The following is a 24,495-nucleotide window of genomic DNA, read 5'->3' as shown; positions in this document are numbered from 1 at the left end:
AATAATAGAAGGGAAAATCATAAATGTTGGATGTAGAAAATGGGGGCACTAATACATTGTTAGTAGAACTGTGATTTAATCCAACTGTTTTAGGGAACAAGCCGGAATTATATTCCAAGAGTTATAAAGCCGTGTATACCCTTTGACCCAGCAATACCACTAGTAGGTCTGTTTCCCAAGGTGATCAGGTAAAAATGAAAAGAATCTGTATGTACCAAATTATGAAGAAAAGTTCTCTTTGCGGTGGCAAAAAACTGGAAATTAAAAAGGTGTCCATTAATTGGGGAATGACTGAATAAACTGTGGTATATGAATGTGACGGAATATTACTGTATGTAATAAATGATGAGCAGGTTGATTTTAGGAAAACACAGAAAGACTTGTATGAAATAATAGAGAGTGAAATGAGCATAACCAAGAGACTGTTATACTCAGTAATAGCAATATTGTTTAAAAAATAAATGTGAATGGGGGAGCTAGATGGTGTAGTGGATAGAGCACCAGCCCTGAAGTCAGGAGGACCTGAGTTCAAATCTGGCCTCAGACACTTATGTATGTATGTATGACCCTGGGCAAATCACTTAACTCCAATTGCCTCAGCAAAAAAAAAAAAAAAAAAAGTGAATGACTAAGCTATTTTGAGTTATAAGAATATTCAAATCAATTACAAAAGATTGATGGAGGAACATGTTATCCACCACCAGAGAAGAGAAAAACTACTAGATAGAACTGTTAATTGGATGGTTTCTTGTGTGTGTATATGAGAAGGGGAGAGAGAGAGAGAGAGAGAGAGAGAGAGAGAGAGAGAGAGAGAGAGAGAGAGAGAGATGTTGGCCTTCTCTACTGCAGGTTGGAAGGATAGAAGGTAACAGCTTGCAACAAAAATAAAATAAAATAAACACAAAAAAAGAACAGCAAGGAAAAAAATGGAAAAGATCTGCAAAATTATTGCAATAAATTGCTGTTTCCATAAAGGAGGGGGAACAGGAATTGGTGAACAGGACATTGGATCTTCAGCCTGGGTTCAAATCCCAACCCAGACATTTATAAGCTCCATGATTTCCAGTAAGTCACAACTTGCATAAATGTCCCATTTTTCTGATCTGTAAAATGAAAGAGTCAGATCAGGTGGTATTTACGATTTCTTTTGGCTCTAAATCTATGATCCTATGACCATGGGACCACCACACTTGAATCTTAACACCACAGTCCTAGATATATACTTATGGAAGCAAGTGGAGTAAAAATTGTATTGAAAAGAACAGAGATGGGGAAAGAAATTAGTTTGAACCCACAGTATAGAGAGGAGAATGGCACTAGCGGGGATGCAATTGTGAGGACCCTGAGTGACCACTACACAAAGCATCTGAAGGATATCTTTCTTAAAATACACTTATATTCCATGGAATTCATACAGAATTCAGAAGACAGGAGGAGGAAATCTGAGAATTTATTAACACCCAAAAAAATCAACTCAAAGAGAGCGTCAATAATGGCCAGCCTAACTTTATGCTTACTCTCCTTGCTGTACAAAATTATGGAGGGCCATCCATATGCAAACTGAGGGCATCCTCAGTAAGAGTATCAGTAGGGAAAAACGCATTCATAATTCAATAATAGACTGTAGCTTTCCCATCTCACCCCAAAAAGATACAGAGAACACGAGATCTCTCCGTGCTTATTGTTTGTTGATTCCAAAAAAGCATTTAATTACGGAAATCACGCAGAGTGCCATCTTCTAAGCTCTTGTACAAGAAGGTCGCTCCCATCAGCACCTTTGGGGATTCTTTGGAAGATGGGACAACAGAAATAACCCTGCTCTGATAACGACATCCGCTGAGGTATAAAATTGAGAAACGTAAGCTGCCCTAAATTTTGACCGCCGTCCTGGAGAAGTAGCGGAAGCCTTGGTGGAAAGGGCTGTCCTGTGGATGGAGGTTCTCCAGAAGCTTCTGCCCTTGGATGGCATTGTGCGGAGATCTCATTTATGAATTTGGGGATACCCTTGTATTGTGGATACTTATCTGAATACATTTCATTCACTACCCTCTCCACTAATGACAACGACGATAAAAATAACAACAACAATAATACCTAATATTTTACATAGCTCTTATCACGTGCCAGGAACGGTGCTAAGCACTTTACAAATTTTGTTTCATCTGCACAACACCCCTAGGAGGAAACTGCTATTATTATCCCATTTTACAGTTGGGGAAACTGAGATAGAGAGAAGTGAAGTGACTTGCCCAGGATCACACAACTAGTAAGTGTCTGAGGCTCGTGTCAGGTCTTCCTGACTCCAGATCCACTGGGGCACCTAGTTGCTTCTTTAGGATGATGGCTGACTCCCACTTGCCTTGTATCATTGACCATAGTGCCTAACGCAGAGTGAAAACGGAATTCTCAAATTTTCCTGCTGCAGGCCACAGGGAGCCTGTGGGGACGAGGGCGATGGGTGTGGGATGCACAGTGTTTATAGCAACCAACGAGATCTCATCTATTAGAATGATTATTCTGGAAACCCACCTCCTCCCCCACCCCCAAACACCAGTGAGATCACATTTATAACAAGAGAGCATCATGGTTTCAAAGGGAAATCCTGAGAATGGGCGAGCCCACAGTGAAGGTGGGAGAATGGAAGGGATCAAAGGGGCTCGTTCCTCCCCTGCCCCCATTCATTCTCTACTCAGGCAAAGTGGACTGTTCTCTGAGCCCCTCCAAAAGCCAGCTCAGATGTCACCTCCCCAAGGTCCCCTTCCCTGGTCTCCCTCCCTCCCCGCCCCCCATCAGTAAATTGGAGCTCACCCAGGACTTTGTTTTGTAATTGCCTAATTCTTTAGAGCTACAAAGGATCTTGGAGGTCATCTAGTCAAATCCTTTTTATTTGACAAATGGAAAAACTGAGGCCCAGAGAAAGAACACGACTGGCCCAAGGTCTCAGAGGTATTGAAATGATCATGTGGGTATTGGTATTTTGGAAGGAATCCTGCATTTGGAGGGAGAGTACCTGGGTTCAAATCTTGATTCAGCTACTTCTGAATGCTTCAGGGAGGGAGGGAGGAAGGGAGGAAGGAAGGAGGAAGGGAGGGAGGGAGGGAGGGAGGAAGGAGAGAGAGGGAGGAAAGAGAGAGAGGGAGGGAGGAATGGGAGAGAAGGAGGAGGGGGGAGGGAGGAAGAGAGAGGGGGAGAAAGGAAGGAAGGAAGGAAGGAAGGAAGGAAGGAAGGAAGGAAGGAAGGAAGGAAGGAAGGAAGGAAGGAAGGAAGGAAAAGAGAGAGGGAGGAAGGGGGGAAAAGGAGGGAGGAAGGGAGGGAAGGTTTATTTCCTCACCTATAAAATGAGGAGACTAGATGAGAGGCCTCTGATAACACTGCCAGTTCTAAATCTTCATAATCCTACTTTTCTGCCTTAATCCTGTGAGTTCCTTGACAGTCTTATCTAAACTTTCTAGATTTCCCCCCACATGCATCTGCTTTGTATACACCAGGTACTCAATCACTGTATATTGTGTTCGTTTCTATTGCTCTACCTGGATAATCTCTATGTCTGACTGGACCTTGGTATCCCTCGGTGCTCCAAAACCTTCCGTGGCTGCAGCAGCCCCCGCGGGAGGCAGCCCGGGCCTGACCAGCTAAATCAGCACCCGGACCAGCACCTCCCCTCGGACAGGGGCGGAGAAACTCGGCCCTTGAACCCAGAGCCTTGGGAGCGTCTCTCAGGCAGCCGGTCCTGCTTCCGGCCTAATCACGGAGCGGATCAGTGTCTGGGAAGCCCTTCCTGGCCACCACCAGCCCCCACTGCTCCCCAGAAAGCCCCAGGCTCGGCAGCCCTCTCCCCCCCCAGCACCCCTCCCCCAGAGATGCAGCCTGGGATCCCCTGAAGGTGCTGTAGTCCAACCTACTGGGGACCCCGAAAAGAGAGTCCCCAGTCTGTCACGTGATCCCCGACTTGGACCCGGACTCGGTTTATCAGAGTGGGGGGGACATCAAAGCAGAGGCCCAGTGCTCTTGGCGGCCCCCCTAAGAACCGTGATTCCCTTCCAGCTGAGGGGCAGCGGAAGCCTTCCCCGTGTGGCCTCCAGCGGGCCGGGGGCGCCGCGAGCACGGGGTCTGCCCTGTTCTCTAGAACTCGGAACCAAAATTTCCTGATCCCGCGATCAGTTACGGGAGCCCGCGGTTTACGAAGTTTAGAGACCGACGATCCTGAAGGTCCTCCCCGATGTTCAATCTGAAATTCTCTGGTCCCTCCACTGTGCCCAGGCGAGGAGAGCTGCCCACGAGCCCTGCCCTCGTCCGAGGCAGCTTCTCCATGGAAAATCCGGGCGCGCCATCCAGCAAACTGCTCCGCCTCCCCGGGGTGGTCAGAACCTGCCCCCAGTCCCCCCCCTCCAAGTCCAGCTAGGAGACCCGACACCCACAGGCTCTCCCTGGGCTGAGCAAAAGCAGCCGAGCGGCCCCGGGGGGGGGGGGGGGCTGAGGCCGGCTCCTCCCCCGCCCTGACCCCGACATGTTCCCCTCCATCATTCAAGCGAAGAACACGTGGGTTAGGATCCTTCCACGGGTTGGGGGGAGGGGGAGGGGAGGAAAAGCAGAGAGAGGGAACAAGGAGGATAAAGGGAGAAGGAGGGGGATAGAGGGCTGCATACTTTCCACATGATGCAATGCCAGGAAGCAGTGGGAAAGCCCAGGGACTCTGCCCTCCCCGACAGCCTCTCCCTGGGCTACTGAAACTTGAGGGGGGGGGGGCTCCAAACCCAGGCTCTCTGGGAGGCAGCAGCTTCTCTGAGGCTGGTGAGCACCTGAGGTCACCTTTCCAACCCCAGTTCCAGCTCATCCCTGGCCTCCATCCAGCTGTCTGTTAGCTATCATATATACAATTTATCTATCCATTCATCTATAGAGATGTCTCTATCTTCCTATTGATAGGTCTATCTGCCTATCCATCCATCTGTCCATCATCTCATATATATCATCTATATATATACTATATTTCTCATTTATTTATCCATCCATCCTTCTCTATATCTCTATCTTTCTATTGATAGGTCTATCCATTTATCTATCTGTCTATCCATCTATTATGTATATTATATATATATATAATTTATCTATCCATCCACCCATTTATCTCTATCCCTCTACTGCTATCCCTCCATCTATCCATCTATCTGTCTACCATTTCTCTTTCTGTGTTTATAATATATAAAATCTCTCTACAAATAGGCATAGATATCATCTATGTATCTCTCCATCCATCTTCTGTCTCTGACTCTGTCTCTATCTCTGTCTCCGTTTCTGTTTCTCCCTCTCAGTCTGTCTGTCTATAAAGAGGACAAGATCAGAGCTACAAAAGCAATGGCGGCCGGGGAAGAATTAGCCCCCCAGGATGACATGGCTATTATCCCCCAAGGGCCTAAGGCTATCTCGGGTTCCATTCCACTCTACCCAACAAGCAGTAAGGATCTGCCATGAGCCAAGCGATGGGCCAAGTGCTGGGAATTCAAGGAAAAAAGCGAAATCATCCCTGCTGTCAAGTAGCTCCCATTCTAACGGGCTCCATCCAAGCTGCCCATGGAGAAGCGGATGTGAAATGCTTACCCTTCCCGTACAAATAGAAAGCAATGGGGGAAGAGGGAGGGATTCCTAACCTCAGGTCCATGACCTCTTTTAAAATTATGTTTTGATCCTTGTTTCCCTGGAGTTGGTTCCCTCTGCCATGCTTTGTATTTTATTTTGTGACTCTGGGAATGGGAGGGGGGATACAAGCTGAGCGCCCAAGGGAACTGAGGATTCTGGGAAACAGAGGTGAGGAGGGCGTGTCCTTTAGGCACAGCGGGCAGCAAAAGCGGAGGGGAGGGAGAACAGTGAGTGAGCCAGTCTGGAGGACTGTGTCGGTGGGGGGAGGGATGTGTGAGATTGGGGGAGGGATCCAACCAAGGCTTCCCCTCCTTTCATTCACCACCAAAGCCTCTCCCTGTAAGACTTCTCAGCACCTGCCCTCCACCTCTCCGCCGCTTTTTATTCAGGAATCCCAGAGCTGTAGGAGACCACAGGAGCCATTTCATCCGCCCTCTCCTTGAAGGGGAGTTCCTTGGACAGCCCCAACCAGTGGACAGGCGGGCTCTTTCCTTTCCTTCCGGAGTGCTCGTCCTGAACCCAACCATGCTCCGAGTCTGGGAGAGGGGAGATACTAGGATGCGAGGAGATCCAAAGGCTCATTTACCTTCACGCTCTGGAGGGGCCCCCACTCTGCTGGGGGACTGAGGGATGGGGGGAACTAGACTCAAACAAGACACAGAGAGAACCATCTTACTCAGTGGCTCAGACTGTAAATTCTTAATTCAGTGCCATGAACTCAAAGTTCTACCCCGATCCTAAGGAGTTTTTCTCCTGAGCATGCAAAGATTCTTGGGAGAGCATCAAGTATCCCTTAGGAGAAGGGAAGAATAGTTTGGGAAACAAAGGGGCCTAGAGTTCATTTGGGACACCAGAGGCTTCCCCGGCAATGCTTGGGATTCCACCATGAGGACCTCGCTCCTGAGGTTAAATATCACCTTCTCCCCTGCTGATAATCACCAAAAGTGATTTTCCTTGGATTAGAGAGTAGATCTAAAAGCAAGAAAGTTCTAGTTTATATATAGACTTTCTCTCTCTCTCTCTCTCTCTCTCTCTCTCTCTCTCTCTCTCTCTCTCTCTCTGTCTGTCTCTGTCTCTATCTGTCTCTCTCTGTCTCTGTCTCTCTCTCTGTCTCTATCTGTCTGTCTGTCTCTTTCTCTGTCTCTGTCTCTGTCTCTCTGTATATATATAACTTAAAGATAAGATGAACGAATCAGGCAGATTCAGCAAGTAACTACTACTCAATGATGCCATAGTTACTGGTAGACTATGGTGGAGACTCAAGAGCTTTTACATTAGAAATGGCTGACCCCAAACCTTCGGTGATACCCCTAGAGCCTTCATCGGTCACAGCAACAGCCCTCTGTCTCAGCCTGCCAGCATTTATATATATATATATATATATATATACCACTTAAAAATAGAGTGAATGAATCAGGCAGGTTCAGCAAGACTTTAGGCGGCATGATAGATGCCCTCAAACATTTGGAGGGCTAGAGGAAGCCCAAAGTGTTTGGCCCCAGAAGGCCCCCAAAGGAAACGAATTTGAGCTCAAGGTCAGGAGAAACTTGCTAACAGTCTGAGCTATTCAGAAGTGGCCCGGGTTCTCCGGGGAAGTGGCAAGTCCCCCGCTCCTGCGGGGCTTCAAGCAAAGAGCAGACCCCCATTTGTCAGGGGCGTTGCAGAGAGAATCCCTGGTCGGCGATGGCTGGCCATAGACGGCTTCTCTGGGACTCCCTGAATCTCTCCATAACCTGTGTGTTAGTCCGGGTGAGGCGGCCCAGGCCGGAGCCCTCTCTGAGGAGGTTTGCTGCCGCCTTCATCTGTAGAGAATTATATTAATCAACCAAATCTCGACCACTTTGAACTTTGACAAGGCTGTCCCTGGTGGAGGAGGCCATTTTTTGTGCCGGGCAGGGCCGGGGCAGGGGCCGGGGAGACGGGGAAGTTCAGAGAGGGAACAGGCTGCCAGGGAGAAGAGCCCCAAAGCGGGAGAGGCAGCAGCTCCCCATCCCGGAAGGTCTCCGAGCAAAGGCTGGTGAATGAATGGGGCTCATTGAGCAGCCCCAGCAGGGGCTCCAGGAGCTGACACAAGGTCTGGGGGTATCCTGGGGGGAAGCCGGAGTCCTTTGGGGGTTAGGGTTGCAAGGGGGACTCTTATCCCCTCCCCTACAGACAGACACTTTGCCATCCAAAGGGCTGGTCCCTTTGGCCGGGAGCCAGAGAATCCTGCCTGACCCCTGGCCGTTCCCCAGCGAGAGAGGGAGCCCGCCCAGCCCAAGGTGTTGGGCCTCCCAAATGGAGCCTCTGTCAGCAGTAATTGATTCTCTCTGGGCCCAAAAGCTCCCGCTGGAACTGTCTCCTGGTGGGTCCGAGGGCCAGCCTAGAACCGAGACTTCAATCACTCGGCTTGTGAGACGCCAGGTTCAGTTATTTAAAAATAACCAACAAGCCCAAAATAGCTCCTTCAAACTCTAAGATAAGAAGCCAGCAGTGGGGGAAGGACATGGGACTGGAAGAGACCTTAGAGGCCATTCATTCTGTCTCCCCAGAAGGAACTGCGGATCAGAGAACTTATTTGTCCTGGGTTCCACAGCCAGGAAGTTTCCGAGGCAGGATTTCAACTTGGGTCCTCCTGACTCCTAGGCTCCCTCTACATTACCATGTCTCCAGGGGACACTGGGGGTGAGACATCGGGACTGAAGCAAAAAGAGTGGAGTTCAAATTCTGTCTTAGCTGTGTTAATTCTGGGCAAGTCACTTAAATCTTTGTCTGCCTCAGTTTCCTCATCTGTAAAGTAGGAATAATAAAAACACCTACTTTCCAGGGTTGAATGAGAGGATTAAATACTTTACAGATCTTAAAGAAATAGAGACCCACATTTCTGCAGGTAGCGGTGATATTTATGCAGAGCCAGAAGATCTGAAAAGCAAAGATTGGAGGGGAGCTGAGGGGAGCTGATCTGAGCAGTTTGGAAAGAGCTGGACCTCCCCTCAGATTCCCCCTCTGGGGAGGGGGAGGGAAGGCATCTACCCTTCCAGGTCAGCTTCCCTCCAGCCAAAGCCCAGGCCCGACATTAGGTGTGAGGAGAACGCAGGAGGAGGGCACAAGAGGGGCTCAGTTTCTCTGCTTCTTTTAATATCTATATGTGCTTTACAAGAGATAGGCGACAAGTAAGCGCCTTTAGAGTACTGAAAATCCATCGATTATAGACCGTGAGAGCTGGGAGAGTTCTTAGAACATGGGAGATGAGCAAGGGGAGTCTTAGAACAGAATATGGCAAAACTGAGGCAGGCGGTTAAAACACAGGATATCAGAATGGTGGGGGCAGGGAGACCTTAGAATAGAGAATAATGTGTTTGGCAGAAATAACCATATTTTCCAAACCCACTCCCATTTTACAGATAATAAAACTGAGTCCCGGTGAGGGGAGTGCACTACCTAAGGATCTCCCAACTCTTCAGAGAGAGACAAGACTTCATCCCTTGTCCAACCAAAGGCTTTCCCATGATTCCCTACATTGTTCCAAGCTGCCTGGAGGCCATTGAAACACCAAAGGCAAGGAATACTATGTGGGACATAATTCAGATGGCGGGAGAGAGGATGGAAGGAAAGAAGGGAGGAAAAAAAGGAGGAAGGAAAGAAGAAAAGAAGGAAGAAAGGAAGGAAGGAAGGAAAAAAGGAAGGAAGGAAGGAAGGAAGGAAGGAAAGAAGGAAGGAAGGAAGGAAGGAAGGAAGGAAGGAAGGAAGGAAGGAAGAAAGGAAGGAAGGAAGGAAAGAAGAAGGAAAGAAGGAAGGAAGAAGGAAGGAAGGAAGGAAGGAAGGAAAGAAGGAAGGAAGAAGGAAGGAAGAAGAAGGAAGGAAGGAAGGAAGGAAGGAAGGAAGGAAGGAAGTGTTAAGCACCTACTATGTTACAATAATCCTGAGAGCTAACTGCCATTATTATCCCCATTTTTAAATAGCTTGCACACAGAGACACAGAGACAGGGATTACTTAGGTCATTTGCACAGGGTCACACCGATAGTGAGAGTCTGCAGCCAGATTTGAATTCAGATCCACCCAGTCCAGTCCTGTGATTTATTTATTTGTTTGTTTGTTTAGGGTTTTTTGGTGTGGAAACTCTCTCCTGGTTCTGAGCAAGGACAGCTGCAGAAGGCTGATTCTTGGGGCACTAAGTTAAGTGACTTAAAGATCTAGATGGGGGAGGCAGAGTGGGGGCTGGGAAGAGGGCATCTACGCTGGAGAGACCGAGGACGAAGAGCTAGCCCAAGGTGGTCCCGTTGGCAGCCTGGGTCCGAGGGGGTGTCTGCTCTCCCAGCTCGCTCTCTGCCCTGCCAGCCCCAACAATTATCTGCGAGGACAACGGCCCCACGCTCTCACCGGGTCGTTTGGGGGAATGAATGACATCATGGAGAAGAACATGCTCTGGAAGCCCAGAAATGGGACTCTGTTCCCATCATGGGGCCGGAAATGGAACTCCAGACTGCGATCCAGCCCAGAATCCTGGCCAGTGGGACTCCTGGCCGCGGCCACCGGGGCCTCTCCCGAGCCAGAGACAGAGCTGACAGCTGGGTGCAATCAGAACCAAACTGAGCCCAGCCGGCTCTCTGGCAACAAGATTGGTCAGCAAGAGGGAGCCCCGGGCCGGGTTCGAGTCAAAACCTAGGTTGTAGACTTGGCTAGAGATTTGGAGGGACAGTGAGGGGGTGGGGGACTGAGTCCCAGATTGGGGGTGCAAGTTGAAATCTGGCTTCAGATACTTCTAAGCTGTGTGACTCTGGACAAGTCACATAACTGTGTGCCTCAGTTTCCTCACTGTAAAATGGACCAGAGAAGGGAATGGCAAACCTCTGTAGTATCTTTGCCAAGAAAACCCCAAATGGGGTCATAGAGAATCAGCATGATTAAACATCCAAAACAACATTGATTTTCAGTAAGTCCCTTCCATTTAATTCAACAAACACTTATTAATCACCTATTAAGTACAAGACAAGAAGCAGTACAACATAGGAAGAAGATTGGTGTAAGGAGCCAAAAGACAGCTCTGGAAACATACTGGTTTTGTGAGTTTGAGCTAATCACTCAAACTCTAAGACCTAGTTTCTTCATTTGTAAAGTGAGGACAAAACACCATCAAGCTGTAAGCATTTATTAACCACCCACCATATGCCGGTGCTGAAGATATAAGATTTTTTAAAATTCCAACAATAAGCACTTATTAAGTGCCAACTGTATACCAGTCTGGACCAAATTTCTGAATGGGCTCAGGGTCGTGGACACGGTTCCTTCCTAAGTGAAAGAAGAGCTTGACTATCCACCATTCACCTAAGCCGTCCAAGCCATGCTCATCCTGGGTCCAAAACCTGTGCTGCCCCAAGGGATCGTTAATACCATGTCCCCCCAAGAGCTTTCCCAGGGCAAAGTCAAACTTCACCAGGGCTTCTCCAAGCCGCAGAAAGTTCATTATTTCCTTTGAAAATTTTCCTCTGCTCTGGAAAACCGGTCCGAGAGGACCAAGTTTTGGCAAAGAAGCCGACGGATGCACGGCGGCCGGGAACCCCGCTGGCAAAGAGCCTGCGAGGCTCCCCCAATCTGCCAGGGCAAAGAGGTTTCCACCCCCTTGGGAGACTGAGCTCACAGCGGGGATCTAGTTCTCCCAGCCACCAACCTGCTGATCTGGCTGCCCATGTGGAGTCACCGCCCCGAGCCCATTTAGAAATTTGGTCTCAGAGAGTGGCCTGAGACGCTCCGAGGGGAATGGACACAGCCTCTGATATCCTAATCTCCAGAGTTAAGCCTCCACCACACCGTGACCATGAGTCATTGCCTCCTTGTCCCTCAGTTTCCTGATCCATAAAGTGGGGGTGCTAATATTTGCAGAGGAAATTCTTTGCAAAGTCCTAAATCTCCCACTCTACAAAGCTTATGGTGTAAACTTTGCACCTCCCTGGGAATCCAAAGAATAGGAGTTCATAAAAGTCTGATGCACGGATGAGTGAGTCATACAGAGCTAAACAGACAAATCACTTCTCCTTTCTGGACCTCAGTTTCTTTAGCTGTCAAATGAGAGGATGGGATTGGATGATCCCCAAGGTCTTTTCTATATTTAAATCCTAAATTTCAGACACAAATATTCCCTAATAGTATATTTATAGGATTTAAATATAGAGATTTCCCGATCCATTTTGAGGATAAAACTGGTGACCTGTCCACACAGAGTAAATGACAGAATCCCTCTAGCAGCTGCTCTCTTTTATAAAGCTCATAAAGCCTTTATTAAGTACCTACTGCATACAGGCAGAGCCCTTCAATGAGTAGGAGGGGAAATGCCATTTAAATAGTGATTTGAATCCAGGTATTTTAGGTCTTTCACTCCCCTGCATCTCCCATAATCAGGATGCCCTCAGACCTGAGGCTGCCTGTTGCCCGGGAGCCCCCAGGGAATACCTGTAATTCAGGCACCTTCTCCTCCAGTTTAAGTTGCAGAGGCTCTGAGTGGCCCCGGCCATCCTTCATCCCCACAATACACAGGGCAGGTCCCAGTGACACAGTCCCAGAATGCCAGAGTCCCTGGGCCCAGCTCATACCCAGACAAGAATGGCCACCGGCACACATCCCCCAGGGGCTCCCCGCTGCCCTGAGGGCTGTTCTGAGGCCAGCTGTGCTATCATGGGAGATACAGGAGTGATCCCCCTCCCCCTCAGCTGGGGAGGGGAGAGAGGCGGGGAGCAATTTCACAGAGGACACAAAAACCAGAATGAATGAGCCTGGACGGGGCAGTTTGGGTTGGAGTCCCAGGAGAGGACGTCAGCTTCCAAGGAGCTCTCCCCAGCTGAGACCCTCACGTGGTCCGATCCTTGTCTCAGTTTCCCCCACAGACTCCGGCTTCCCTCTTCTCTTACTTCTGCTACTTTTCTGGGTAGGGTCCAGTGAAGGGATTAACTGGTCCAGAGATCGGAGTGTGTGTGTGTGTGTGTGTGTGTGTGTGTGTGTGTGTGTGTGTGGCGTGCGTGCGTGCCGCCCGTGTCAGCCGTCTAGGGCGTGTGCATCTGTGTACACGTGGGACCCCGCGGGGAGGGGGGGGGAGTCCCAGCCCTCCCCTCTAGCAGTCCCGCCTACCCAGCGGCGGGGAGGGAGCCCCGGAGGGCATTAGGATCCCCCAGCAAGTATGTGTTTAAGCCCTGCTTGCTCCAGGCTCTGTGTCGCAGCAGCCCCGGCCCCCGAGGAGCTTCCCCGCGAGGGGAACATCGGCACATCCACGGGAGAAATACGGAGAAAGTAACCGCAAGTGAGGGGAAGCGGCGCCCGCGCCTGGGGACGTCAGGAAAGGCTTCCCGGAGGAAGCGGCGCTTGCCCTGAGTCTTGAAGGGAGCAAGGGATGCTCAGCGACGTAAGTGAGGAGGGGGGATCCAGAAGCAAGGACAGACTGGAAGAAGGCTACTGGTCGTGTGACCCTGGTCCCTCAGTTTCCTCATCTGTTAAATGAGGGCATTCTGCGGTCACTTCAAGCTCTAACTCTAGTCTGGACGCCTCCCGAAGCCTCAGTTTCCCCCATCTGCAAAAGGAGCACGTTGGGACAAACTGTTCTTAAGACCCCTCCCGCCCAGCCCTGGCATTCTGGGGTTCCAGCACTCACGCGCCTTCTCCCGACACTTCCCCGCCCCGCTGCTCCTCTTTCCGGCGCCCCCACTTCTGCGCGCCCCCCTGGGGTGGGGCCGTGGGGGTCTGGGGCAGGGCACTTACCCAAGGTGCGGACGCCGCACTCCGGCCGCCCCCCGACTCTGCCCGACCCCGGGCGGGTTAGGGTCTCCCGCGCTCCTGCGCGCTCTCCCCGCTCCCCGAAGCGCCCAGGGCCGTAGCTGCGGGGGCTGCTGGGGCAGTGGTAGCGGCTGCCGCCGGGCCAGTGGTTACGGGGGCTGCCGGGGCAGTAGCAGCAAGGTCCGCCCGCAGGCTCCGGGAGCTCTGGCCCCTCCGGGAAGCTGCGCCGCTGCCGCTGCCTCGGTGGCCGCCGCTGTTGCTGCCCTGGCTACCCTGGCGCCCGCGCCCTCCGGCTCCTTTTCACTGGCGCCGCCCCGAAAACCCCTCCCCGGACCCACCCCCTTCCCAGCCCAGGCCCGCCGCCTGGCTGCCCAGTCCCGGCCCCCTTTTGTTCTAACTCCTCCGCTGGGCTGCTCCTCCCCGAGCCCCAGCACAGGCCGGCCCGGGGAGGGGAAAGGAAGGAAGGGATCGGGGCGCCCCGTACCCCTTCCCCACTCCTTCCCCCCCGGGGGTCGCGGACCATCCCCGCTGGCCTTCGCTCTGCTGATAAGGACCCAACTTCCCATTTCCGATGAGACTTAGAAAGTCCCTTCCTCACCTCCTCAGGGAGGGGGCGCCAGCTGCCCGTCAGCCCTGGAACGGCCCCCTCCTCAGCTCTATCTCAGCACCCTGACCTCGGGTTAACTCAAGTCTTTGTCACCTGCACACAAGTCAGGGACTGGCACAGAGGAGGAGGTGAATAACTATTTCTTCACTGGTTGATTCTCCCCATTTTACAGCTAGGCAAACTGGAACTCGGGCTGGGAAATGATCCGGGCACACCGGGGCTCGCAGCCCTGCGGTCCACGGATCTGTCTAATTCTGGCTGAGCCCTGCATCTGGAGCCAGATCACCTGGGTTCCCTTCCTAGCCGTGTGAATGTTGAGAGCTTGCTCCATCTCTCTGATTCTCCTTATCTGCAGGATGAGAAGAGAACTCTGCGATGGTTCTGGCGCTTTTAAGCGAGGTTTTGGGTCGGGACCCCTTCTGGACGCCGCCGGCAGACTCTTTTTTTCTCACCCAGAAAGCTTCTCAGCTCCGGGTTCTGCTTTGGTTGCCCGGGCAGACCTTTAGGAGGAAACATCTGTTTCCTGTGAGTGGAAGGGACGGCCTGGAGGATCTCTAAGGTCCTTTCTAGCTCCACATCTAGGATTTTAGTCAATAACATGGATACATGGAGTTTTATCCACTGAAATGACAGGGAAAAAGCAGGCTGACCATCCACTTGGCTCCTCCATCCCAAAGCCATGTTGCTACGCTGTCTCCTTGGTCTGAATGGGAGCTCCCTGAAAGCCAGATCTGTCTGGCTTTTCTGTTTTCCCAGCATTCTGCACAGTGCTTAGCATTGAGCAAGCACCTCATGCTTCCCTCGCCACCCTGCTGCATTCCTTGGGATTTTTCCATCATTCCCCGGGAAGCTCTTCATCCCAGAAGATCACTTCAGCCCTGGTACTCACACCTCCATCGGCAGCCTTTCCTGGGGCTGCTTCCTGTGATTAGAGGATGGAGAGCTGCCCTTATAATCTCCATTTTAGGAAGACCTCACTTCCCACTAGGCTTCTCAGGACATCTCCCCCATATTATTATTATTATTTAGTTTTTTATGCTAATGTAACTTGTTTGTTTGTTTGTTTTTATTATTCTAGCTTTTTATTGACAAAACATATGCCTGGGTAATTTTTCAACATTGACCCTTGCAAAAACTTCTGCTCCAACTTTCCCCTCCTTCCCTGCATCTCCTCCTCTCCATGGCAGGTAGTCCCATACATGTTAAACATGTTAAAGTATATGTTAAATCCAATATATGTATTCATATTTATACAATTCTCTTGTTGCACAAGAAAAATCGGATTCAGAAAGAAGATAAAAATAACCTGGGAAGAAAAACAAAAATGTGAGCAAATAACAGAAAGAGTGCAAATGCTATGTCGTATCTCTCCCATATTCTTATCCTCCATAACTTTCCTCTCCTTTCCCCCTTTCCTGTGTTGTATTTCTCTATTAGAATATGAGCTTCTTAAGGGCAAGAACTGAATTTTGCCTCTTTGTATCCGCGGAAGTGGGTACATAGTAGGTGCTTAATAAATGTTTAACTGCCTAATATTATTTCATCCCTTTATCTGTGCATTTATTCACAGTTGCCCTTCCACTTAGCATGAAGATTTCATTCGAATGTCCCAAAGACTGGTGACCGGCGTTTATAAATGATTTGGACATAAGCATCTGCAAAGGGCACCAAGTTCCCAGATCCACTGGGTAGCAGACCCAGAATTCAAGGCATCAGATGATTGGTCAGATCCAGTAAGGTGAGATTTGCTAGGAATTAGGGGAAAGTCGTACAGTTGGGGTCAAAAACTAAATTAAAATTCCCCAAGTGGGAGATGGAGGAAGTCTGAGGAAAGCATGGTTTTCGATGGATTTTTGTGGTCTGCCTGGAGAAGGAGCCAATGGCAGCCGGGCAAGTGAAGACAGGCTTAGAATGTGTTGAGGGAGGCAGAGAGTCCAGAGAGGAGGAAGCCCGGGTCACTCTATCCTCTGCCATGATCAGGTCCCGGTAGGACTATGGTGGTGGGCGGAGATGTCTTAGACAAGTTGGACAAGCTGGAGAGAGTCCCAAAGGGAAGATCCAGGCTGACAAGGGCTCTGAGCCCCTAAGAGCTAGTGAGGATAAGGTGGAGGACATGGGGATATGGAAGCCGGCAGGAGAAGGATTGGAAGAAACACGAGAGCGGTCTTTGGATGGCTGTTCCTTGGAAGGCCTCGGAAGACAGATCCAGAAAAGCTCGAGCTGTTGAGAGGCAGATCTGGGCCGGGAGTCAGGAAAAACTTCCTAATGATTCAAGCTGTGCAGAAGTGGAAAGGTCATCTTAGAAAAACAACAAGAAGCTGGGTGGCGAGTGAAGAGTCACTGGGAATTCAAAACCTGCCTCCCATCCACACTAACGGGTGATCTTGGGCAAGTCATCTGAGCTCTCTGCATCTCAATTTCTTCATCTATCAAATGGGGCTTATAATAACCGTATTTCCAGAGCCTTTCTGAAGCTCAAATGAGATAACATGTAAAATGTTTTGTAAGCCTTTCAGCACTATAGAAATGAAGCCGCGTTTGTTGTTAGTGGACTCTCCCTCCATGGAGGCGCTGAAGAAAAGGACGGACCTCCGCTTGGCAAATATGTTGCTAGATTGGACGAGACGTCTCTGAGGTTTCTTTCAGTGACCAGATTCTGTGATTCTGGCCGTGTTACTCCCCTGCTCAAAAGTCTTTAGTGTCTCCCTATTGCCTCCCAATGAAAGTGTCTATTTCTCTGCTTAGCCTTTAAGACCATAGGACACAAACCCAACGTATTTTTTTTCAGACTTATCTATTCTAAGCTTGATTCCCATCCGGCTTCGCTTCCTTCAGCCCTCAATCAGACGACGAGCATTTACGGAGCACTAACTACTTCTGGGCTCCGCGCTGGGCGCTTCCGCCCGCGGTGTCAAGGCTTCCACATCTCTTTCCCAAAGCCTGGAATGTTTTTCTGCAAAATTCCTGCTCTTGAAGTCCAGTTTAAAGGCCACTGCTCCCGGGAGCCCTTGGTCCGCCCAGGGAGGCAGGTACTATGATCACCCCCATTTTCGAGATGAGAAAACAGAGGCTCCAAGAGACCCCGCCCCCACACACAGCTGCTAAGCGTCGGGTCTCTCTGACTTTTAAGTCCGTGGCTCTTTCCCCCGCTTTGTAACCTTACGAAAAGCTGGTGGCGGAGGCTGGGAGCCGGGGTGGGACAGTCCCAACTAGACCGGACTTTTCATCAGGGAGACTCAGCTTTGGACCTGCCGCCCCCTAGTGGCCATCAGCTGCACCTGCGCGGCTCCTTCCCGTTCCCCTGGAGCGGATGCTGGGGCCGGGACATCCTCCTCCTCCATCACGTTTTACAGGGGAGACAACCGAGGCTTGGGAAGGGGCGCGACGTCCCTCGGATGGGTTCAAGCCGGCCCTCTGACCCGACTTCTTGATCCAGGGATCAGTCCCTAAATTTTGTCAGGGAAGGGCCTGGATTCTCTGGCTTGGGGTCCCTTCCGGCTCCAATGCGACAACCCTCAGCCCAGGACCCCCCAACTTCGCGGGCTCCCCAGGAGGAGGGCAGCTAACGGCGCTTTGTGTGACAGCCGGTGTTCCAGCCATGGAGGCTGCGGCCCGAGCCTTCCTTCCAACACCAGATTGTCTTTTCCTTCAGTAACCCCGCCAGGGTCTTCCATGTTTTAGACTTGGCCCCTTTCCTCGGCCCTCCCATCCCCCTAGGATGACCAGAGGGCCAAGCGCAGCCTTCTAACTAAAGAGAGCTGGGAGGACTTGGGTCCAATCTCCTCCTTGTACAGATGGGGAAACTGAGGCATGGGGAAGTTAAATGACTTGCCTAGAGCCGCACATGATACTAGTAAGTTTGCTGCCACCCGTGAAAATTCTGATCCTTTCCACCGCTTGTCTTTGTAAACAGAAACAAAGATTTCTATACTAAGGGCAAATAGAGGGTGGCTGTAAACACGGGGAAGTGACTCCCCCACCCCAAGGCTCACTTGGAGGCAGCTCAAATCAGGGGGACTTCTCCCCTTAAGTCCAGCCTAAACTGGCTTCTTTGTAGCCATTGTTTCTGCAGTCAGGGCCCACCGGGAGCAAGTCTCTTCTCTGTGACGGTCCTCGAATCACTGAACTGACTGTGGGCTCCTTTCTATCCCTCCTGCCAACTCACGCCGAGGCTTCTCTTCTCAAGGTTAAGCCACAGACTCCTCAGCTGATCCTTCTACGGCACGGATCATCCCGGGTGCCCTCCAGCCTGCCATTCTGCAGCTTATCCAAGTCTTCCCTAACCCGTGACGTTCTGCCCCGAACCCATTATACAGATGAGGGCTGACGAGGACAGAGAGGCCCTCTCCCCAGGTTTCTCTCCAGAGCTCTAGCCCGCACCACCTCTGCCCGATGGAGCTCTCCGGTCACAGGCATCTCAAACGCATCCCATGCAAAGGCGATCCATGGTTGCCCTCCCTGGCCCCAGCCCGCTCGCAAACCGCTTTATTTCTTTTGCGGACTCATTCTTCAGCCACCCAAGTTCCCAGCCTTGGCGCCAGGCCCGGCTCTCCCTCACGCCTCACTGCCAGCTGCCAAGTCTTGTGAATTCCACGGCACCGTCTCTGTACTCGGGGCCACGTCACCTCGGTCAGAGCCTGGTCACCTTTTGCCCGCACTCTCTCAGCAGCCTCCTGTCTCCCAGAGTCTTCCTCTCACCAACTGCCGAAACGGCCTTCCCAAAGCACCGTCTGACCCCACTGCGCTGACTCAAGAATTGTGGGACCTCCTTATTACCTCTAGGAGAAAATGCACCTTGTTCGGCTTGGTGCTCAAACCCGAATGGGCCGTCAAGGTTTCGGCCAGGAGTTTTGTCTGCTCTTCCCCACCGGGCAAGCTGTGTTCCTCCCTGACTGGGCTCCTTAATTTTGTGTGGACTCGGCCCTTCCATGCTCCCCTTGCCTCTCCCGGGAGGCGTTCCGTGGCTGGAAGGCACCCCCTCGTCATCCATATATCCTCAAATCCCTGGACTTCTTCGAGTCTCCGCCAAGCAGCTGCCTTCTATGGGGGGGCTGCCAACCTTTTGTGGACTCTGTGCCCCTGGGCTTTCAGCTGACCTTCCTGTGTTTCCTATTCGATATAACAAGAAATAAATTATAGCGTTAATCGTGTACATTCATAGAAGCAAATATAAAATAAGAAAACTAACTTTCATATGGAAATGGTTTTGTATGTGACATGTTCCCCACCAGAACTGTTCACTTGGGAGTATTTTGAGCTAATACGGTCATTTTTTAACATATTCCTCATGCCCCCTTGACAAACTTCTCTCGATCGCTAGGGATGCACCCTAGATTAAGAACTCCTATCCTAAAAGAAACTTTCTCTTATCTCTTTAATTGAATGTACTCTCTCAAACGATTGCAAACATGTTTCTAGGTATACATACTATACATTCTAGGAACCTTCAGTAAGCATTTATTAAGTACCTACTGTGTGCCAGCACATTGTAGGCGCTTGCCAGTTAGACGTTTGTTGGGTTGGCCGGGATGGTCAAGGAAGGCTTATTGGGGGAATGGGTCTGCAAGTGGGACCTGAAGATGGATGTAACCTAAATAGGGACCAGAGATCAAAGGACCGTAGATTCACAATGAGAAGGGAGGCCATTCGGTCCGATCAGGGGCAGCCCCTGCCAATGGCTCTGGCTAGAGAACACCCCAACACGCCCGGAGCTGGATTCTTCCAATGCCACGCTGGCCCTGACTCTCTCCGGTGCCCCGTGTGTGCTGGCTGATGCAATCGTTCCCTGGCTCTCCATGTTGGGGAAGGGAGGAGGGAGAAGTTGATGGGGAGGGAGGCAGCAAAGACTGATCTCTGGGTAAAGGAGAATGACTCACTCAACAAGCCATAAAAAGTGGGATTCCATCTCTTCCCTGGCCTTCCTTCCTCTCCCTCCTCTCCCTTCTCTCTGTCTTATTCCTTTACTTCTCTGGAACCCGCAGCATGTCCCTTGCTCTAGCTGGGACTCCCACTCCCCTGCACCCTGCACCTATGAGGGCTGGAAGAAATCCACGCCCTAGGGAAGCCACGCATCCCTTGAGCTGCTTCTTTGGCCTTTGTGCTTCTCCCTCTGAGCATGGGAGAAAGCCTGGCACCGGGAAGCAGCCAGCGTGGGCGCTCCTGCCGCTTCTTAGACCGTCGTTGGTCCTTCATTCTCGGAGAGGACCAAGGGCGCCAGGAGGGGCCGGCCTTGCAAGGGGGTTGGGCTGATGGCCACCGAAGGGCAGGAGCTTACTCCCTGGCTGACGGAAGGTGCAGACCTTGAGGAAGCCGGTTGGATAATGGGGCACCGGGGGAGGGAGGACCGCTAATTCAGCATTTTGACCTCAGAGGGCACAGCTTACTTCTCTGTGCTTCAAGCATCAACCTCCCTTGGAAGTCACAGCTTCTCATCCAAGTCATTGCGTTTGTATGTCCGTGTATGAAGGAAATAGCCGCCCCATGCCCGGCCTGCCCAATACACTGGAAGTGACCTCCCTTTTGGAGGAGACCCCCAGCTGTGAGTCCCACCTGAGCTTTAAGCAGCTCTTCCCTTGAGTGTCAGGCGGAAAGACTCTGAGGGGGCAAGAGAAAAAGGCTGAGCCCTTTCTAGGGAGGGAGAACCGAGCCCTGTCAGGAACATAGAGGCAGAGCTAGGGGCCTGTTTGGAGCAAGAAGGCAAGCGCCCTTCTCTCTCCCACCTTTGCCCAGCAGCCATTTTGTCTTGTGACCTCAGGGGAGGGACTTAGGCTCCTCGGGGCAAACAAGAAACAAGGGAATGGCGGAATTAGGATTCCAAAGGCAGACCCCAGAATAGTCCTCCATCACACTGGGGACTGGGTGGAGAGGGCGGTGTGACATCAGCCAAAAAGGGGCATCCCCATTAGCAGAAGATCTCAGGGAAACTTTAGGAATTGGTGAAGACCCTGAAAAACTGGGAATGGGAATCCTACCGGCTTCAAGGTTCCGCTAAGAGCCAGCTCTGACCCCCACATTAGGCAGCGTGTCCCTAAATCATTCTTACACCAATGGGAGAAGAGAAGGAAGCAAACAGAGACATTGCACTAACAGCTGCAGGAAGAAAGGAAAAGAAAATTAGAAAAGCAGGCTTTGGTCGCCCTGTGGGGCCAGACACCTTGATCCTGCCAAGTCTGGCTACCTTGTCCCAAAGGAAGGGCCTGATCCAGATGGGATTCAGCAGGGTATTGGGGGAGGAGAATGGCAGAGAAATGGAGGAGATAGAGAGAGGGAAATGCAGAGAGATGGAGAAAGACAGAAGTGGGGAGGATAAAGAGGGAGAGATGGAAAAAAAGGAGGATGAGGGAGAGACTGAGTGATATGTGTATCTGTGTGTATGACAGAGAGAGAGAGAGAGAGAGAGAGAGAGAGAGAGAGAAACAGACAGAAAGAGACATGAAGGTGGGGGGAGACAGAGACACAGAGAGACAGAGAAAGAGTGGGGAGAGACAGAAAGGGAAAAACAAAGAGAGACAGGGAGAGACAGAGATAGACATTGACAGAGACACAAGAAAGAGACAAAAACAGAGAGAGAAACAGAGAGACAGAGACAAAAAGATACAGAGAGAGACAGAGACAGAAACAGGACAGAGAGAAAGAGACAGAGATAGGGATAGAAACAGAGACAGAGAGGTAGAGAGACAGAGACAGAGAGAAAGAGACATACATAAAGAGAAAGAGTCAGAGAGACAGACAGAAACAGAGAGAGGAGAGGGGAGACAGAGACACAGAGACAGTCAGAGACAGAGACAGAGCTGGAGATGGAAAGCTGATCCAGACAACAACGGAAGCTTTTTCTCAGAGGCTGATGGAAGGCCAGCCAAGGCCGGTATGTGGCTGCCTCCGCCATCCCTGCCAGCCACTGACCCAATGAAAGCAGCGACAATCCTCTGGAAAGAATGCTTGTCCACGGAGCAGGTAAAGCAGGGTTGTCTAAGGTCGCTGTTTGACTCATGGAGGATGACGTGTCAGAGCCGGACAGAACTGAGAGCTGCCTCAGCAATAGACCCAAGAGCCTATGGGTTTTTCCAAGGCTTCCTTCAATGTTTGGGAAAATGGGAAGTTGGGAAGTAGGGAGCCAGGAAGAGGCTGCGCCTGGCCCCGGACACGTGTCCCTGGACTCCCGGGGCAGACTTCTTTCCTTCCTACCAGGTTCCTTCCCCAGAAGCTGAGTGAGACTTTCAGAAGTAGGTCAGCAGAAGAAGGGGGGAAACGGTCATCAAGCAAAAGCCTCCTGGGACAGGAGACTAGAATCAGGTTGAGCTGGGGTGTTTGGGGGTCTGTCTTTAGATCATGATTCTGGACTTAGAAGGGACCTGAAATCTCCCAGAATCTCTCTGGCCTGCTAAATTGCAGAGAAAGTACCAACCTGCGTGAGTGGGGGGAATTCCCTGTAACATGAAATCGGATCTAGTTACTACCATATAATGAGTTAGCAAACGAGGGAAACACCAACACGAAGGATGAAACAATCCCTCCCTGCACGCTTTTACCCCCATAGTTAACACGGATGCTTTTGTTTGGATTTTGCAGAGAGAACTGGCCTTGGAAAGAGAGAGAGTTACACTGGCTGTGAAACCTTGGGAAGTCAAGGCAATATGGAGGAAAAGAGCGGTCTGCAGTATGAAGGGCTGCAGAGAGAGTGAGGAGGACGAGGATTGGGACAAAGCTGTTGGATTCGGAAAGGAAGAGAGCAGCTCCTGGGGAATGACAAGTTTAGCTAGGGTGGGGCTAAGAACAGAGTGAGAGGAGCCAAAGCAGAAGCTACTATTATAGACGGCCTTTTCCAGGTGTTTAGCAACAAAGGTCAGAAGAGATAGAATTTAGCAGAGATAAAAGGATTAAATGGGGTTTTTTTCATGGTCACGTTTATAGGTAATAAAGAATGAGCCAATAGAGAGAAAAAGACAAAGTAATCGAAAGCAGGGGAATGATGGGAGTAGAGTAGGAGCCACTGACTGGAAAGGGATCCTTTAACAAGTAGAGGGGTTGGCCTTGGTGAGGAGTAAGGGGACCTTATCTCATGAGACAGGGAGGAGAAGGTGGTAGCAGAAGCACCTGAGTGGTAACTGATAAACAGGTGGAAAAAGGGAGTGCATGGTGAATAGATTTAATTTTTATTTTATTTTCTGAGGCAATTGGGGTTAAGTGACTTGCTCAGGGTCATACAGCCAGGAAGTGTTAAATGTCTGAGACCAGATTTGAACTCAGGTCCTCCTGACTTCAGGGCCGGTGCTCTATCCACTGCACCACCCAGCTGCCCCAATAGATTTAATTTTTTCTGAAAATATGAGGCAAGGGTCTCCGATGAGAGCGCGGTGGTAGGAGAAACCATAGGAGGCTCAATGAGGAATGGAAAGTTTGGAAGCATCACTGTGGAGAATGAGATCATGAGGTGAAGAGAGAGGTATATTAGGATTGCCTATCAGCAGTGAGGGCTGGGCCAAGGTCATAGAATGTCAAGATGTTGTCGACTTGATCAGAATGGTTCCGTGACTTTTTTTTAATCTTCATTCAGGAGCTCATGTGGAGGGGCAAAGGCACGTGGGAGGGTCCAAGGCTGAGACTTGGCTGGCGTAAGCAGCCTTGTGATAAGGGAGGTAGGAATTCAAGAGAGGAAGAAAGGATGAAGTCCAATCTGTTCTTCAAGGAGTTAAGGTGGAGAAATGAAAGAAAACGACTAGTGTGAGGGAGATGACCTGGGAAAGACCTGAGGGGTCAAGGGATTGTGTGGATTGAGGGTACGGTTTGGTAAGAGAAGGTTTAGGAAAAGGCGAAAATCCAGTGAATTATGGTTGGATATCAGAGTTCCTCAAGATGGAAAGGGTACGTTTGTGAGTGATGGCAAAATCAAAGGTGGGACACACAAAGATGTGTGGCTAAGGTGGGTTGGAAGAGTAACTCATGGGAAGTGAGTAGGCTGAAGAACTGAGAGTTTGAAGGAGAGTCCTTAGCATGAGGCGGGAGTTGGGGCAGAGACAAAAAACAATAAACCAGATCCTGAATTCATTGAGAAAGGAAGGGGGTGCCATGGGGATCTGTAGACAACACATAGCAGGAGTTGGATTGGGTGGGAGTTAGGAATAGGATGAACTTTAAAGGAACAGGGGCTACTGAGTGATGGAGGCAGGGTGAAAATCTGGAGAGCAAAGACTATTCCAACTCTCTGTCTGAGGAAAGGGAGGGAAGACAAGGACAGTACTGGAAAGAGTAGCCAGGATGCTGTGTCATCAGGGGAAAGCCAGATTTCAATAAGAGCTAGTAGATGGAAGGAGCAAGAAAGGAAAAGATTAAGGATGAAGGGAACTTATTTAATTATCTATGGAACAAAAACTCATTATTTGACAAAAACTGCTGGAAAAAATGGAAAACAATATGGCAGAAACTAGGTATAGAGCAATATCTCACATTGTATACCAAGATAAGATCAAAATGGGTGTATGATTTACACATAAAGGGTGATACAATAAACAAATTA

At 50.5% G+C, this 24,495-nt stretch overlaps 1 protein-coding gene across 1 annotated transcript in view; it reads right to left on the bottom strand.

Annotated features, from left to right (window-relative positions):
- The window catches only part of LOXL2 (lysyl oxidase like 2), a 133,625-nt gene extending 119,962 nt beyond the window's left edge, over nt 1-13,663 (bottom strand). Inside the window, exon 1 of the mRNA XM_051974225.1 lies at nt 13,361-13,663. The gene's annotated coding sequence lies outside the window, so the exon portion shown is untranslated. The remainder of the gene's footprint in view (nt 1-13,360) is intronic.
- Between the last annotated feature and the right edge of the window lie 10,832 nt (nt 13,664-24,495).

Source organism: Antechinus flavipes, chromosome 2 (assembly GCF_016432865.1).
Source record: "Antechinus flavipes isolate AdamAnt ecotype Samford, QLD, Australia chromosome 2, AdamAnt_v2, whole genome shotgun sequence".
NCBI classification, from domain to species: Eukaryota; Metazoa; Chordata; class Mammalia; order Dasyuromorphia; family Dasyuridae; genus Antechinus; species Antechinus flavipes.
The sequence above is the reverse complement of the archived record's forward strand: the minus strand, read 5'-3'. Positions and strand labels throughout refer to the sequence as shown.